Source organism: Dipodomys merriami, unplaced genomic scaffold (genome assembly GCF_024711535.1).
Source record: "Dipodomys merriami isolate MVZ:Mamm:240054 unplaced genomic scaffold, mDipMer1.0.p SCAF_310, whole genome shotgun sequence".
NCBI lineage: Eukaryota > Metazoa > Chordata > Mammalia > Rodentia > Heteromyidae > Dipodomys > Dipodomys merriami.
In genome coordinates, this window is record NW_027204605.1 from 302,990 (window position 1) to 319,749 (window position 16,760).

Sequence of the window (16,760 nt, forward strand, 5' to 3'; positions counted from 1 at the left end):
CCCGGATTCTCGCTATCAGTGGAAAGTTCTCCCCCAAGCGATGGCTAATATCCCAACAATTTGTCAATTGTTCGTAGGGGCTGATTAACCCCTGTCAGGAAAAAATTTCCAAAAGTACGGATTGTCCATTATATGGATGATATCTTGTTGGCTGCTCCCTCGGTAGAGACTCTTCATAAAGTGTTTGGGCAGGTAACGGAGACCTTAGCTGATAAAGGACTGATTATTGCCCCTGAGAAGGTGCAACAGACTAGTGTTGTTCAATTTCTGGGAACCATAGTTTCTCCTACTGAGATTAAACCACAAAAACTTTCCATTCGAACTGGTCATCTCAAAACACTTAATGATTTTCAGCAATTGGCAGGAGATATTAATTGGATAAGGGGGTTTCTTAATCTCCCTCGGTCAGAGTTGTTACCTTTATTTGCCATTTTGGAGGGCGACCCTGAAGTCACCTCCTCTAGATCCCTGACACCTTTAGCACTAAATTCCCTACAAAAGGTTGAGGCAGCTTTGTCTAGGGCTCAACTTTCACGGGTTGATTTAAAATTACCTATCGATTTATGTATATTAAAAACAAAAAATTATCCCACGGGGGTTCTTTGGCAAAATGGCCCCTTATGGTGGCTCCACGGCAATTCTGTGGGAGCAAAAACTGTTCAATATTTTCCTGAATTAGTGGCTAAGCAGGCAATTTTGGGTATAAAGTATTGTTTGATGCACTTTGCAAAAATTCCAGATAAATTAATTATTCCATACACCCGTGAGCAAGTTGAAATTTTAGCAGCTACAGTGGATATGTGGGCAATTCTTGTTTGCTCATTTCCAAATGTAATTGATAACCATTATCCTAAGCATCCTCTGCTTGCCATAGTTAACAAAAATTTAGTGTATTTTCCTGTTGTCACTTCAAAGGAGCCCTTGGTTAATGCTCTGACCATCTTTATGGATGGATCAAAATCTGGACAAGGTGCTTTTTTGTTCAAGGACACAAACAGCCGGTAGTCTTTAATTTTCGGCCGAATGACCCACAGGCTGTTGAATGTTTAATTGTGCTTGAAGTTTTTAAAAGATTTGATCAACTTTTTAATTTACTTTCTGATTCATTATATGTTGTAAATGCCGTTGCTTCTCTTGAAGTTGCTGCTTCAATTAAGCAGGCCAGTACAGTTTCTAATGTTTTGTTACAGATTCAGTCCCTTATCATAAACAGAAAACACTCTTTTTATATTGGACATATTCGCGCCCACTCTATGTTGCCGGGCCCGATGGCAAGGTGTAATGATTTGGTGGACCAGGCAACTCAGGCTGTGGCTCTGGTCGCTGCTGATCCTGTAGAATTGGCAAAAGACTTTCATAAATTGTATCATGTACCTGCTAATACCCTTAGGAAAAGATATAATTTGTCCAGGCATGTGGCAAGAGATATTGTTAAAGCCTGTAAATCCTGTGTTACCTTTCTTCATCCTCCCCATGTGGGGGTAAACCCCAGGGGGTTGAGACCAAACGCCCTATGGCAAATGGATGTTACTCATCTGACAGAATTTGGTAAGTTGAAATATTTACATGTGTCTGTGGACACCTCTTCCGGTGTCATTCATGCCACACCTCTGGCAGGAGAAAAGGTGTCTCACGTCAAAATACACTGCTTAGAAGCTTGGGCAGCTTGGGGAAAGCCCCTTAGACTTAAGACGGATAATGGCCCTGCTTATACTTCCCATGGTTTTCGCGCCTTTTGCGCACAAATGCAGGTTGCCCACACCACCGGACTGCCCTACAATCCTCAAGGACAAGGTATAGTGGAAAGAGCTAATAGAAGCATAAAAGAAATGCTTCAAAAACAAAAAGGGGGAATTGCTGAGTCAGCGTCCCCCAGGGAAAGACTTTCTCTTGCGCTCTTTACCCTTAATTTTTTAATTCTAAATGACAACGATCAGTCTGCCACAGATCGGCATATGACAAGAGACCCCATGGATACTAAAGACATGGTTATGTGGAAGGATGTTATTAATAATAAATGGTATGGACCGGATCCGGTAATAATGAGATCCAGGGGAGCTGTTTGTGTTTTTCCACAGAGTCAAGAAGTACCTCACTGGGTGCCAACGAGACTGACCAGGACGGTGGAGACTGCAGCAGAACCCCCTCTTGAAGATGCCATCCACTCGTCTCCTGATGCAGCTGATCTTCCTGCTGTTAGCAACAGTGCTAATAGCAACCCCTGTGATAGCTAAACCAATGGCTGTGGGCTGTCACCAGGGCCTGGCCAGTTCCTATGCCCCTGCATACAGACTCCCTTTTTCTCCCCACCTTATTTTCCGCAGATTGTAGGATGGAAGACTGGATTGCCTCTGCGGTGTCCTTTTTCAAAGAGTGGATGGAAGTCGGAATGTTTTTAGCCTGCTGCCTGGGAGGATGCGTGGTCTGCCTATGGTTGGTCTGTCACCTTCGAGCCCAAACCAGAAGGGACAAGGTTGTTATCTTGCAAGCATTAGCTGCTTTGGAGAGTGGATCCTCACCTCAGATCTGGCTGTCGGCCCTGAGAGGCAATTAAGCCTTACCATCCTGCATAGCCTTAGCACCCCGAGGGATCAGGGGATCCCATTGCACCGGGACAGGTATGCAATTTGCAATTTGGGACAGGGTGCGAGGCAAGTGCACTGCACTTGAGGAGAACCATCTCCTCAATAAGAGCATGCTGGGTTGCAAGTGGGTTGATGCCCAAGATCCCACCTCTGCAAAAAAGGCATTGGACGGGCCTGGTCATCACTGGGGAAGGCGCGCCCCTCAGGCGAAGGCCAGTGCAAGGTCCTCTCATTAATGTTTTAGACAGAGGCCCAACCTCTACTCTTACCTGTTGCCAAAAAACAAAAAAGGGGGAACTGTAGGGAGCCAGGGTAAACGCCATTACAAGATGGCGCCCACTACCTTGCAGCTTTGAGGTAACCACTCCCTTTCAGGCGGTGCTTGGCGGGACGGTGGGTCCTGGGCTTTGCGCATGCGCGAGCCACGTAGAGTCCCCAGCCAATCCCGTGGCACCTGGTGACAGTGAAAGGCAGACAACCAATGATAGAAAGACCCGTGTTCCTATTCCCTATATAAGCGGCCATGTTTCGGGTGCACGCTCTCTCGCGCTCAAGCTCTCCCATCAACTAAAAGGCTCTCCAATAAAGCGTGATCTGAGAAGACTCCTGGTGTGGTGTTCGTTCTTCCTCGCTGGTCCAGAAGGCGCGCGCCGCACTTAGTAAAATACACAATACCTCCATAAAGTAGATACAAAATAAGGAGAAGAAGTTCACTGAACACAAGATGCTGTACATACAAGTATGTCAATATAGATCGTATGTTTAAATTATGAACTTATTGAATATAGTGGACCACCCTATTGATCAATGTCAGATCCTGGGAATGGCGTAGGTCATTAGTTGCTCACAGGATAGTGTGATCACCTTGACTTATTGGTCAATTGGTTCTACTAAACCCTGAGTTAAGATCCCAGCACTACCAATAAGTGGATCGTGGAGTAAGAAGCCAAGTGTGAAACTTGTTTTCCTTTTCTCTGAATATCCTGGGTGACTCTGAGAATCCTGGTATGATGTAGAATGTTTCTATAAATCTAGATGCTCTGTGATAAGATGTCATCAATGTAATAATTGAAAGGGGTTTTATCATAGTACAATCAATGATAAATAAATGAATAAAACAAAAAATACAAGAACAACCACACCAAACATGTATGGACTGAGCATCTATAGGTACGTATAAATCCTATCTTTACAATGTATCTAAATAGTATGTTTCCAGAACTGGGGCTTGAATTCAGGACTAGTGAACAGGCATGAGTTTCTTATCTTCAAGTATGGTGATCTTCCACTTCATCCACATTGCTCCAGATTTACCCAGATCCTGAGTTCAAATCCAAAGCCTGGAAGAATAAGCAGCGTGAATTGCAAGTCAGGGAGCTAAATGTTTATATTTTATTTTTCTCAATACGGCGCTTGAACTCAGGTCGTTGCAACTCTGCCTCAGCTTTGATCACCCTATCCTGGGGTGCAACCACTAGATCTACAGCTCCTCCTGGGATCCTAGACCACCAGGCCTTGCAGGGAAAGCAATGCACAGAAAAAATAGGGCCTTTTTCTGTTTTCTTCCTTTGCATGGTGACCCTCATGGGTCTGAATGACACTGATGCAAAGGGTACTTCACCTTGCATTGCTAAGTGGCAACATAGGCCCTGATTTGGAATCCCCATCCTGACACCAACCAATGGCATGAGATACTAAGAAAATGGTTGCCATTCATAAGATTAACAATGGAATGTTGTCAATGTCACGGTTGAATGAATTGATCATAAATGATGCTCCTATAATATTAGACAGCTTCATTTCAGGAGGCTGATTGATTTCATTTAATATTTATTAAGCTTTGAAAGAATATTATTACTTAAAGGAACACAATAATATCAGAACACTGATTTCATTAATAATTTAAGGATGAATACAATTAATTAATTAAATTATATTAATTACATGGACGGAGTATTAATACCCAGGAATTGGTAAGAATGGAGTCTATATAATTAATAAGGTAAAGGCATCTCTGACACTCTATAAAGATATATATTTATTAGCGTACTTCCATCTGCATGTCAATCTTTTCTTATTTTGGTAACCCTTGGTGCTTGATCTGAGGTCCTGGGAACAGCCTGTCAGCTCAATTTGCCCCAGGATGGCATGCTAACACCCATTCATGAATTGGGCCTTGTAGGTTGTATGCCTTGAGTTCAGATGCCAGCACTCCCAGAAATGAATCGTGGAGTAAGAAGATGATGGTGACACATTTTTTCCTTTTCTGTGAAAGTCCTGGGTGTCAGGTATGAAGTGGAATACATATGCAGACATATATCCTGTGTAATCAATGTAATCAATGTTTTATGTTCAATAATAGTCAATAAAATAACAGGTCAGTACATGAATGAAACAAAAAAAATAAAATAACTACACTGAATGCAATATGGAGTCAACATATAAATATATATATATATGTAAATCATATATGTAAATTGTACATGAATAGGATGTTTTCTAGTGGTGGGGATCTATTTCAGGCCCAAGGAGCAGACCTGAATTTCTTGACTTCAAGGAGGCCAGCTTCCCATTCCCACACAGTGCAACAGAGTTACCAAGACCATGAGTTCCAATCCCAGTCCTGGCAGAAAAATGGCACCTTTGCAGTATGTGAGACCCAATTCTTCAATATTTCATTATGCCTCCATTTTATGAATGTGATTTTTAAATGCTTAATAAAGAATTAACTAAAATCAATCAGTGTCCTATAATATAATTGTGTATAATTTTATCCTAGAATCATTCAAGAACTGTCCATTCAATCATGACATACATCACATTCCATTGGTATTCATACGGATAGGAATGAGTTCCTTAGGATCTCCTGCCATTTGGAGGTGGCAGGACCAGGATTCCAACTGTGGGCTCCAGCTCCCACCACTTCAACCTAGGGATTGGGTACTCACCAGTCTGTCCAAGAATATCAGCAAGACCAATGATTAGGCAGGCAACCGTGGCTCTCAGCAGTCCTTCTTGATACTTACAACCTGTGATGGGAGGATCATGTTCAAACTCATCTTAGGCAGGAATGTCCTTGAGTCGCCTGTCCAACTTCAGTGTCAACAAAGCCAGAAGCCCTGGGTTCCAGTGTGGAGGGCGAGCCTTGAGTAAAAGCAGCTCACAGACTGTGCCCAGATCCTGAGTTCAAGGTCCAGTTCTGGCAACACACAGACAGACACAACAATCTGTGCAGCCATCCAGCTAAAACAGATCACCCTCTCGTCTCCAAATAAAATGGACATTGGTCCCTGGGAAAGTCTTCGTGTCTCCGTCCATGCTGCTTTCATCACAGGATTCTGGCCACACTCCCATTCTTTCATGGTTCTTTCGGACCAATGGGATACAAGAATGGTAGCTACGCCCACATTCCATCCTGCCCAGTAGCACCCGGGATTCCCTCTGTTAGTTTACAACACTCAACAGCAGTTGAGGAAGGGAGAGGTGGCTGAGTGGTGAAGAAGAGACCCAAGCGACTTTGGAGTAGGAAATTGAGATGCCTGCCCTCACCCCGGCTTCCTTCCCCCCTTCTCAAGGTGTGGGATTTCAAACCTCAGCCAATGGTGCACTGCAAGCCCGCCTAAAGCCCTGACCTGGTCCCTGGCCCTGGTTCTCTGCTCTTACTATGTGTTTGCAATGCCGATGCCATTGCTGCTTGACTCACCTGGAGCAGCCTCCAGCACCTTCTCCCAGCAGCACAGGTGAATGGCTGCCCCCAAATCACCACTACCCGGGGTCAGACACCCCTCTGGGGGCACCATGACCACCTGCTTGTTTCCTCTCCCTGGCTCTGAGGAGCCACCTTTCTGTCTTGGGCATTTCTGAAGCAGATACTCAATATATGCTCTGGCTGGACTGGATCGAGGTCCTCCTATCTGGGAAAGGTATGCTCCACCACGCCTGGTCCTGTGTAGTTGGGATGGTAGACAAGTAGCGCCATGCTCAGTTTTCAATTTAGATGGATTATCCCAAAATTTTAGTCCACAGCAGCCGATTCTTGATCAGAGGTGAAGCTCTGGGTAGGGCCGCAACCATCAGACCTCATTCTCCTCACAGAATAGTTTTGAGGAAACAAGGGATTTAAACAGAAGGATCCCTGGAGCAGGGCTTGGCACAGAGGGAGTGGCCTTCAGAGAAGTTTCTCAGCAATTCTGTGAGCAAATGATAGGAAGATACCCGGAAAGTGTTCAGGTGGGGACAGTTATTAATTGTGCAACAGGTGGGGATTATGAAACAAAACATTTCTCTCATCATCACCCTATCCCCATGAGGAAGGAGATGCTTCACTGTGCTGAGATTTGCAGCTGGGGAAGCCGAGGCACAGAGAAGCCAGGGGAAGTACTTATGACTTCAACTTCTCAGGAAGTTCGGCATGACTTCACTACCATCCTCCCTAGGAAAATGGAGGCTATTCAATCCACTTCTAGTGACAGGTAGTCCACTTCTTGTCAGTTGTGTGGCTTGAAGCCTAGGCATGGGCGCTGTTCTTGAGCTCCTCAGAAAAAAGCTAGTGCTCTACCACTTGAGCCCACAACACCACTTCTTGTTTTCTGATGGTTCTTTGGAAATAATAGTCTCATAGACGTTCCTGCCGGGGCTGGCTATGAACCATGATCCTCATATCTCAGCCTCCTGTGTAGTTAGGATTAGAATTCTGAGCCATCGGCACCCGACTTAATTGTAATTCTGACTTTTCTCTCTCTCTTTCACAAGAACTGGTTGAATGGGTATTGGAGAAGGGGGCCTAGCATTACCATGTGGCTGGAATCCAAGGTGACCTTCTCATTCTGGAGGTGGGCTGGGGGTCAGGAGCTATTTCGCTCAGACTTTTGAAACAGCTCCCTGAGGTAAGCCCCACTGTGCCCTGGCTAGACCATTAAATATATTTTCCATCCAGCTTACTGGACTTATTGTATTGTATTGTTTCTACATCATTTTCTAGCACCTGGCTAAACTTATGATACATAGTTATGGAATGTAAATGTAATGCCTTCTTAAGAAAGTCATTTAGGGCTCTGGGAATGTGGCTTCATGGTACAGTGATTGACTAGCATGCATGAAACCCTGGGTTCAATTCCTCAGTAATACATAAAAAAGAAAAACACTGGAAGGAATGCAAGTGGTAGAGCGCTAGCCTTGAGAAAAAAATAGCTCAGGAATAATTACTTACCCTTGAGTTTAAGCCCCTGGACTGGCCAAAAAAAATATTAAATGGAAAATAAAGAATGCATACTTGAAATATATAATTGCTCCTTCCATACTGACACCTGAAAATAGACCCTAATTCATGTATTATACCTATGTTAGGATACTGTGTTGAAAAAATTTTGTTCTTTAAGTCACAGCAATTAATGGCAGGAGTGTGCTTAGATGTCAGCTGAAGATTAATTCTGGAAATTCAAGGATTCCAAGATTTTCTGCCATCACTGCTAATCACGAAGTGAAAAATTGTCTAAGTGTGATTTTGAAATCTTTTTGGTCAGTTTTGGCACCAAAAAGGCAGAGGCTAATTAATATTTGTGAAAGAAAATAAGGAATAACTCCAGATGGAAGGAATAAACGATAGTAACTAATGTATACCAAAAACTGGTCTAGAGAACCATTTTTGGTTATTGAAGAACTAGTTGTCAACTAGGCTTTTCTAAATCCCTTAGGCTAGTTTTTAATCTCTGCGTGATAAATGTATCTCCTTCTATGCTGTTCTTTCACACCTTATCTCCTTTGTTTTCTAAAAGTCTTAGTCTTTCTATATTTCTCTATGAACATTTTCTGATTATAAATACACCTATACAGATGTCACAGGATGCTAATGTAAGAGTCCCATAGCTCATGACTCATTAATGTAACAAAATGGAAAAGGAGGACATATTTACTGCTACCTCAATTTTTCTGAAAAGCTGCAATGTCATCATTTGGTTAAAATTTCCATTCTTTGCCTATACAGTGTCATTCAGTGCACATAAATGCAAATATGAAATGGGTGCTGGTGGTTTACACCTGTAATCAAATTGCTCAGGAGGTTGAGACCAGAGGATTGTGGTTCAAACCCAGCCTTGTCAGGAAAGTCCATGAGACCCTAATCTTCAATTAACCACCAGAAAATCGGAAGTGTGCTGTAGCTAAAGTGGTAGTGCGCTCAACTTGAACTGAAGACCTGAGGGACAGTGCCCAGGATCAGAGTTCAAGCCCCACAACCAATAAAAAAGTGAAATATGACTTTAAGTTTCCCCAAAAGGAACGACAAGATAAACTTCCCAAGAAAACAAAATTCATTCCAAAATGATTCAGTGCACCTACTTTTGTAGAGTTAAGTTATGGATTCTTTGTTGGACATATTCTCTAAAAACAAATCATTTAACTAGGGTTACAGGTGGACCCATTGCAACAATGAGATGTACAAGTCGTTTCTATAATTAGAACTCAGTTAATAGATAATTCCAACAGCTCATGTATAAAATGATAATGTGAATAATGTAGACAGAGTTGCCAACAAATGGATGAAATTAATTTATACATTTAGAAAAAGGGTAATTTTTTGAGGCTTTGGTATAACATGGTATGAAGAGAATAATTGTGTGACATCTTCTTTCTTCAACCTGTATGTAACATAGGAAGCAATTTCCTTAATTATGTGCCTATGTACACAATGAGAAAAATGCTAGATTTGGGATTTGTTTTATTTTTGTTTTTGTTTTATTGGTTTTTCCTAGGGTTTGAACTCTGGGACTGGACACTGTCTCTGAGCCTGTTTATTCTCAAGGCTCGTGCCCTACCACTTCAACCTCACCTCACTTTTGTCTGGCTTTTGCTGAGAAGTTTATTGGAGAAAAGAATCTAGGGAAATCTTCCTGCCTGAGTGGTGTAGTAGGAAGACCCCTACACAGGCAGGCAAGCCCACCTAGTCGTCCGGAGTGACTGAGCCCACCGCAACAAAGTTGTTATTAAAGAAGCAACTTTATTGAGAAGGTTCCTACACTGACCAGCCAGGGCCGCAGGACAGGCTCAGGAGCTGATACTGCGACCTCTAGTGGCCCACATGCTTAGGTTTTTAAAGGCAAAAATCACAAGGTGAAGCCTGGTCAAGTAGGCGACCAATGAGATTTTCATGCACCCAAAGGATTGCAGTAATACCAGACCACATGCAGGTGGCCAATGAAGTTACACTTTGTCACATAATGGCTATTTAAACCAGCCTATCACTTTTGGTTTAAATGACTCACGAATTCAATGATAAAGCGGAGCTTGAGGTAAACATACACAAAGGAGTTTAGTGGAGTTTAACATAAGCATGTGAAAAAGGCAGACTGTATAGTAAACTCGGGATGTAGCCAGCATGCCAGCATGAGCTGGATTACTGGCTATCTGTTTAACTGGTCAGTCCTTAACAGAACAAACATGGGTTAAGTTCTTAAGGGGAGGGGGACCTAGAGGCATTCTTTTCAATCCAAGAACTGGGCTGATTGAAGCCAAGGATTTTGTTCTTTTTCTAGAATCCCTAAAACAAAAAACAAAAACTGTAAAGAAGCTGTCCCAGCTCGAGTCTCCTCTCAGGGCCTAGTTCAGTGGGCTTTGAACTGTAATCTTCCAACCTTAGCATCCTGATTATGTATGATAGTTAAAAAAGTATGAATATAAATAATATTTGCAAGAATATCAATGGAGGAAAAATGATGCAACACAGTTTATTGTGGTGTTCTTTCCAGAACACGGAGGGCATCACATTAGCAGAGGTGCAGTGTATTCTCACAATGGAGATTAGCTATTCTTGATGTGAATTAAGGGAATTTTGAGGTGCACCCTACAAGTTGGAAACTGTTGCTCTAGGATGACTTTATGGCATAAATCTTGTGATTGATGGTCATAGAAATAATAGCTTAATCTGAGAACCAACTGCTACGCTTGAAGAATTAATTATAGCATGCTTCATAGTTTTATCCTATACCAGAATGTGGCTCTTTTTCTGTTTACTTCTCAGTCTGTAACACCCCACTGGAAAATGCATCTATTGCAGAATTACAAAACATGCAAACAGGTAAATTTTGAATCTCTCAGGTACGGAATGTTCAGAATTTGAAAATGAGTAGTTATTAATCATAGGAATTTTGAAGAACACATACATTCTGTCCTTTTAACAACTTATTTACTTTTAAAAGTTATGGGTTTCCATAGAATTAAACTGTTTTCTGTTTTACTATAAGAAAGTACTAAATTTATTCTATTTTCAAAATATTGACAAGTATATTGTGAAAAAATTATCTAGTTGGATATCATTCAAGTTGATTACCCTCTGATAAAGAAGAGGTAAATAATTCAAATTAGATTCCAAATAATACTTATTTTAAAAAAAATACTACATAAAGAATAATATTTACAATACCAAAACAGTGAAATTTTATTTCATCAGCTTATTTTATAATTTAATTTTAATGTGAAAATGATGTGTTGTGGGGTTACAGCCATTGTAAGGTAGTGAATACATAACTTTTCAAACTTGTTATGCCCTCTCTAATTTTTCTCACAATTTTTCCTTCACCCCAATATCCCTCACAAGTTGTAATGTACATTTCCAACTTATTGTCTTGTGAGTATTGCTATTGCATTGGTTTGCCCTTTGTCCTTTATTTCACCATTTTGTTGTTCCTGTCCCCTTCCCAAATTAAGTAAATGTATACACAATACACAGGGTACCAAAATCAAACACAGCAGGGGATAAACCATAGGAGAAAATCTCAAAGAAAATAGAAATCACGTAGTACATCAAAAACTACAACCACAAATAAATATCTCTCCATATCTTGGAGTTCATTTTGCTCAGCATCAACTTATATGGTCATATATACGCATAACAAAGCCACTGGAAAATAATAGTTTCATGGACACTATATCATGAAAACACATGCGAACTGTTTTTGATGGTAAAGGTGGAATTAGGATTGGTGAATTCGCGATTCTGATAAAAGAATTTCAAAAGAGTTTTAAATTTTATGACAGGTAAATTTTAATTGTTCAAACTTTTTAACAACTTAGCCTATCAAGAAAATTTAAAGTTACCTGGGAAAATAGGCTTTCATGCAAAGAAATCCATGGAGACTTAGCTGAGAGGGAGCAATGTGGGTGAATATGGCATATTTTCACACTAAACAAACAAATCTCACAAACCTTGCAGTAAATCCTTTAGGTTCCCTTGAGAATTGTCCTTACCCAGGAAATGGACTCTCACTGTGTGAAACAAGGTTGCAGTGGAATTTAAATTCAAAGTTCTTTAAAAACAAAAAAGACATCAAAATTTGTGAATTGTCAGTTAATTACCAAACAGTAATTCTCTGAAAAAGAAGGAAAGATATAATTCAAAATCACTTGACTTTATTAAAAGTATGAGAAAAGAGTAGTGAAGAGAAATGAGAGAAACCATGGAGGACTGTTTTCTCTCCAGTGGTGTAATGGGTTCTTGATCTTGTTTCTTCCATTCTATATTCACAAGTTATCAAGTGTGGCTGAGGACTGGAGTAACCACTTCAGACAAAGAATACTCACAGAAGAAAATATTTGCAGCACCTGTAAATGATTTATAACCTTTGACAATCTATTTATATCTGTGCAAAATTCTTCCCTACCACGAACTGCATTCTTTGAACAGCTTTGTTTGCTTTTCCAAAGACTGCCCTTCATTAACTGCTTAAAATTTTGTGAGGTCATATACATACACTATAGAGATTGTTGTTTGGTTGTGATTATTGTGTGTTTTTATTTGTAGTTGTGTTTTTAACTGAATTTCAAAAGGTTGTGCAAGTGTGTTACAATTAAATATGTCCATCTAATTATCAAATGTTCCTGGTTCAGAGTCATTCCTTCTATCAATCTGAACCAACCCTTTCTCCAAGATTTATTTCAGATTTACAACTTCCTTTATTACTTGTGTACATTAGTATTCTAGCTGTACTTGCCCATTTTCCATTTTTCATTCATTTTATGTCTTTACTATTATTCCTTTCTGGTTTCAACTTCCTGATAGTCATTCTGTTAAACTGTCTGTTTAGAATTTGAAAGGTTTATATACATTCCTACATTCCATGGAGTTTCAATCCTGCATATACTTGAACTGCAATAACAATTTGCAAGACTGGAGACGTGAAGCACCTAGATATGATTTTATTCTCATCTTTTTGGAAGATTAATCTTTAGTCAACAAGAAAGTTTAAAAATCGTTCAGAATTTATACCTAACTACCAGCTTTTATAAATTGCTTTGTACAATGGTGTGTGATTATTTTATTTTACATGGGATGATATTTTCTACTACCTCTAAGTTTTGGAAAAAGAAAAAAACTAATTTTTACTACAGTAGAGGAATATGATAGAAATAGAAGACAGATTTTATGTTTGTCACATCTCTGATGATTAACCATATGCAAAACTTAAAGTCATATTCCTTACTATGTTAGACAGATAGGGAAACCATATGATAAGGCAACACATGATAAGGCAACTATTAGTGACTTTAAAATGTACCTTCTTATGTGAAGAAATTTACGTTATTAGCTAATATTTGGGTTTGAATCATGGAAGGCTGATCTATTTAACACATTTCTGGAAGGCACCTACTGAGCAACGCAAATGGTGGGAGATACTATTTCTACACTTTAATGAATGGTTGAACTTACTTGGCATTTATGCTGGGTAAATAAATCATCTCTATTGTAACTTGATTCCTACACTTGAAAAACTTTTAATGTCACTATTATCTACTTGTCAAGTGTTATTTTGGTGAATAAGATTTTTAAAAGTTTATTGGAAAAGGAATATACTTTCAGAAGATTAAATGTAGGTTATCGTTGGTTTGAGAATGACAACATTTTTATAATACAGAACTAAGTTTTCCTGAAGTACCAGTGTTTTGAAGCACTAAGGATCTTCTCAATTAATGATTTTCTAAATTATATTTGACTTCTAAGTCAAGATTTCCTAGCCTTGGTAGAACAATTATGGATCTATCATTCCAGTAATTATTTTTGGCCTACTTACGCTGGACTGAAATCTTTCATTTATCATTAGGAGAGGGGTATAAAAATAATTTGTGACATTTGTGAATTTGTTTACTCATATGGGCTGGTCATCTGTAAATTGAAAGTTTGAACTACAGTACTTTCTCTCATATTTTGTGATCTCATCTTTCATTTTAAGTTGCCTTACATTTCACAATTGCTTACTACTAATTCCTACAAGGAATTAGGGCCCTGAAATATTATAGGAAATTAGAAATTGAGATGGGTCTTCAATTACTTTCCGTTAGCATGTTGCATGGGCCAAGGTCAGAAGTCTTGCCCTTGTTATATGATGTTGCAGATAACTGGGACTTGGTATCCTCAAACCTGTGGGTGCTACAGAAGAATAATAGTTTTTACACATCATATCAGCAAAATTTGGGTATAATCAGTAAGAATGCTTCAGAAATATGGAGAAAAACACTTTGGGTCCAGAGAGTTAAGACAATAAACACAGCAGCAGTATAAAATATCTTATAGATTAGAGGAAAACAATACTTTCTTTTTTTTACTATGTGAATTCAGAAGACCTAGAACACTTAGAAGGTATCACAAGTTTATAACGAAGACATTGCTTTGATACTTTTTATATTCTAATATATATTCTAAACCTAAGTATTTATATTCCAATTTGTTTAGGGGAATAAATTTCAATTTATTTGTCAAATTATCAATTAATTCTAGCAATTCTAGAAATTTAAGATCAGCACATAGAAATATAAAATATATAAGTACTTATAATATAGGAAATTGTTATGCATTGTTCTGTTGTGGTTAGGGTATCAATGGCAACTCTGTTTTAAAGTATTATTCCATTATCTCTACCTCAGTTTTTGGTAGAGTTAGACCTAAAACTTTACCATTTGTAAGCCTGGAGGCAAGAGGAAACACTGTGATTAAAATATTAATAATTTAAGCCTAATATCGAGGAGAAACCTATGGACTTCTCCAAGTTTTATGGAAATATTTGGTGATAGAAAGTCAGTAGTGTAAGTTCCTGCCTGGTTGGATGGTAGACAGACCAGGATATTAGGTAATCATGCATATGAACAATTTTTTCACCTTCTTGGCTTTAGCTACTTTAGAAATGATAGGTATAATAAACAATTATATTTTGATAAAATACCTTCTATTCTGAACAATTCGGTCTGAACTGTTAATCGCTCTATGGACCCTTGTAACTAAGATTAGTTTTGTTCCAGTAAGACAATCTATGCTGTCAGGGTAAGATATTCTGGTTGGTTTGTTTCTACATGGGAGAAGGGTAAAGCGTCAGGAAGACATTTGTGCCAGTGAGACTTCTTTGCGAACTTTTAAGCTGCAGAAGTTTAGAAGTAGCTCTTAAGCAAGACTTCCTTTGAATCCATTAGCTCCACAAAGCTAACTCAGTTGATTAGTGAGTACTTGAAAAGGCATCACCTTTGGACTTAGCTATAAAGACTTCAAAATATGATCAAATTTAAAATGAAAACAACAAAATAGTCATTGACAAAAATTGCAAATGTGAGCAATCGACCAAACAATGTAAGTTTTTCCCACTATACACAGAAATTTAGAGAAATAAGATCAATAGCATTTTAGGAACAATAAGGGCTCCTTGTTACAAATAGGCAACCAAGGATATATGCCTGTATAAAGATTGCATCATTAACTACTTAAATTTAGAGGATACTACATGCTTCAGCAGCAGGCCTAACCAAATGACAACAATACAGAGATTAACATGGCACTTGCAGAAGGATGATAAAAAAATTCGTGAACTATTCCATATTTTTCATTCTTCAAATGAAAGAAATGAAAAGCAGTTATTAAAAAGTTGATTACAAAAATACAAGTGTAACAATACATGTAATTCATAGAATTAAAGGTTAGTTTGACATCAGTGTATTAAATCTTCACTTTACAAAGGCTCTTACATAGCATAACCTTTACAAAACTTGAAATTAGATAATATTATCATCTTATCCCAAAGAAATAAAATACTATAAGGACCTACGAAAAAAGGAATCTTAACTTTTTCTATATGGAATGTAATCTGAAAGGAGACATTTATTAATGAACCTATATATTATAAAAATGTAGACTTTAAAGTATTATATCTAGAAGATAATGAAATAGATTATGGACTTTATACAAACTTTGATATACTTTTTTTCAGACAAGCACCAGGAATAACTTTAGTTTCTATACTATTCATTTCAACAGATAAGGTAAAATTAAAAAAAAAAACACAAACTCTGCAGAAATCATTATAGATGCTTACAAAGAACTCTTGAATACATTTTGACATCAAAGTGAGGCAATTCACATGGAAGAATACCATGGAATCCATGAATTTTTAAATTAAGATATTGCTGTTGCTTTTTATTATGAAAATATTTTGTAGGGACACAAAAGATGGAATGGCACTTTTGAAATTTAAGAAATTAACCAAACCATTACTACGTAGGAGAATAATTTGTACAGCCTTCCATAACTTCAAAGAGGTAGTGATACATACTTATCCTTTTGGCAATATCAAATGCAGTTTCTTCCAAGTTGTTCTTCAGACCCGGTTTGAAATAATGGTTCAACAGAAGGAGATACAGCATATCCTTGCTATTTTTCTATTCCCAGCAGCAAGATGCAAGGGGGTCAAGAGGCCTTTAGTTTGGAGATTGGTATCTGCATCATGATGAATTAAGAAAGAATCCATTCTGGTATTAATCCATATATAAGTACTATGCAGGGGTGCCAAACCATTCACAGTTATTGCATGAATATCTGCCTTGACCTACCAACTCATGGACAATGTCTACATGTCCACTCTAGGCTTCCTGATGATGAGGGGTATACTTATCCTCATCCCTGGTATTCATATGAGTGGCCTTTTTGAAAAGTATTCTCTGCACTGCAGTAAGCCCAAAGAAGAAATTTGCTTGCATTCTTCTACATTATTTTCTTGCAATTGATACCATTCCTCACGTTTTCATCTAGTTGATGGTCTTCATCAGAATTGCCTAACAAGAGACATTGAGTACCAGTGGGAATGAGGTGTCCATGTATTTCCTGAATAGTTCACGTTGGTTGAACTGGTCAGAAAAATCTGGTGAATT

At 38.7% G+C, this 16,760-nt stretch overlaps 1 pseudogene; it reads left to right on the plus strand.

Moving 5' to 3' along the window:
• Window positions 1–15,340: 15,340 nt before the first annotated feature.
• Window positions 15,341–15,440, plus strand: LOC138841267 (U6 spliceosomal RNA; annotated as a pseudogene).
• The last annotated feature ends 1,320 nt before the right edge of the window (window positions 15,441–16,760 follow it).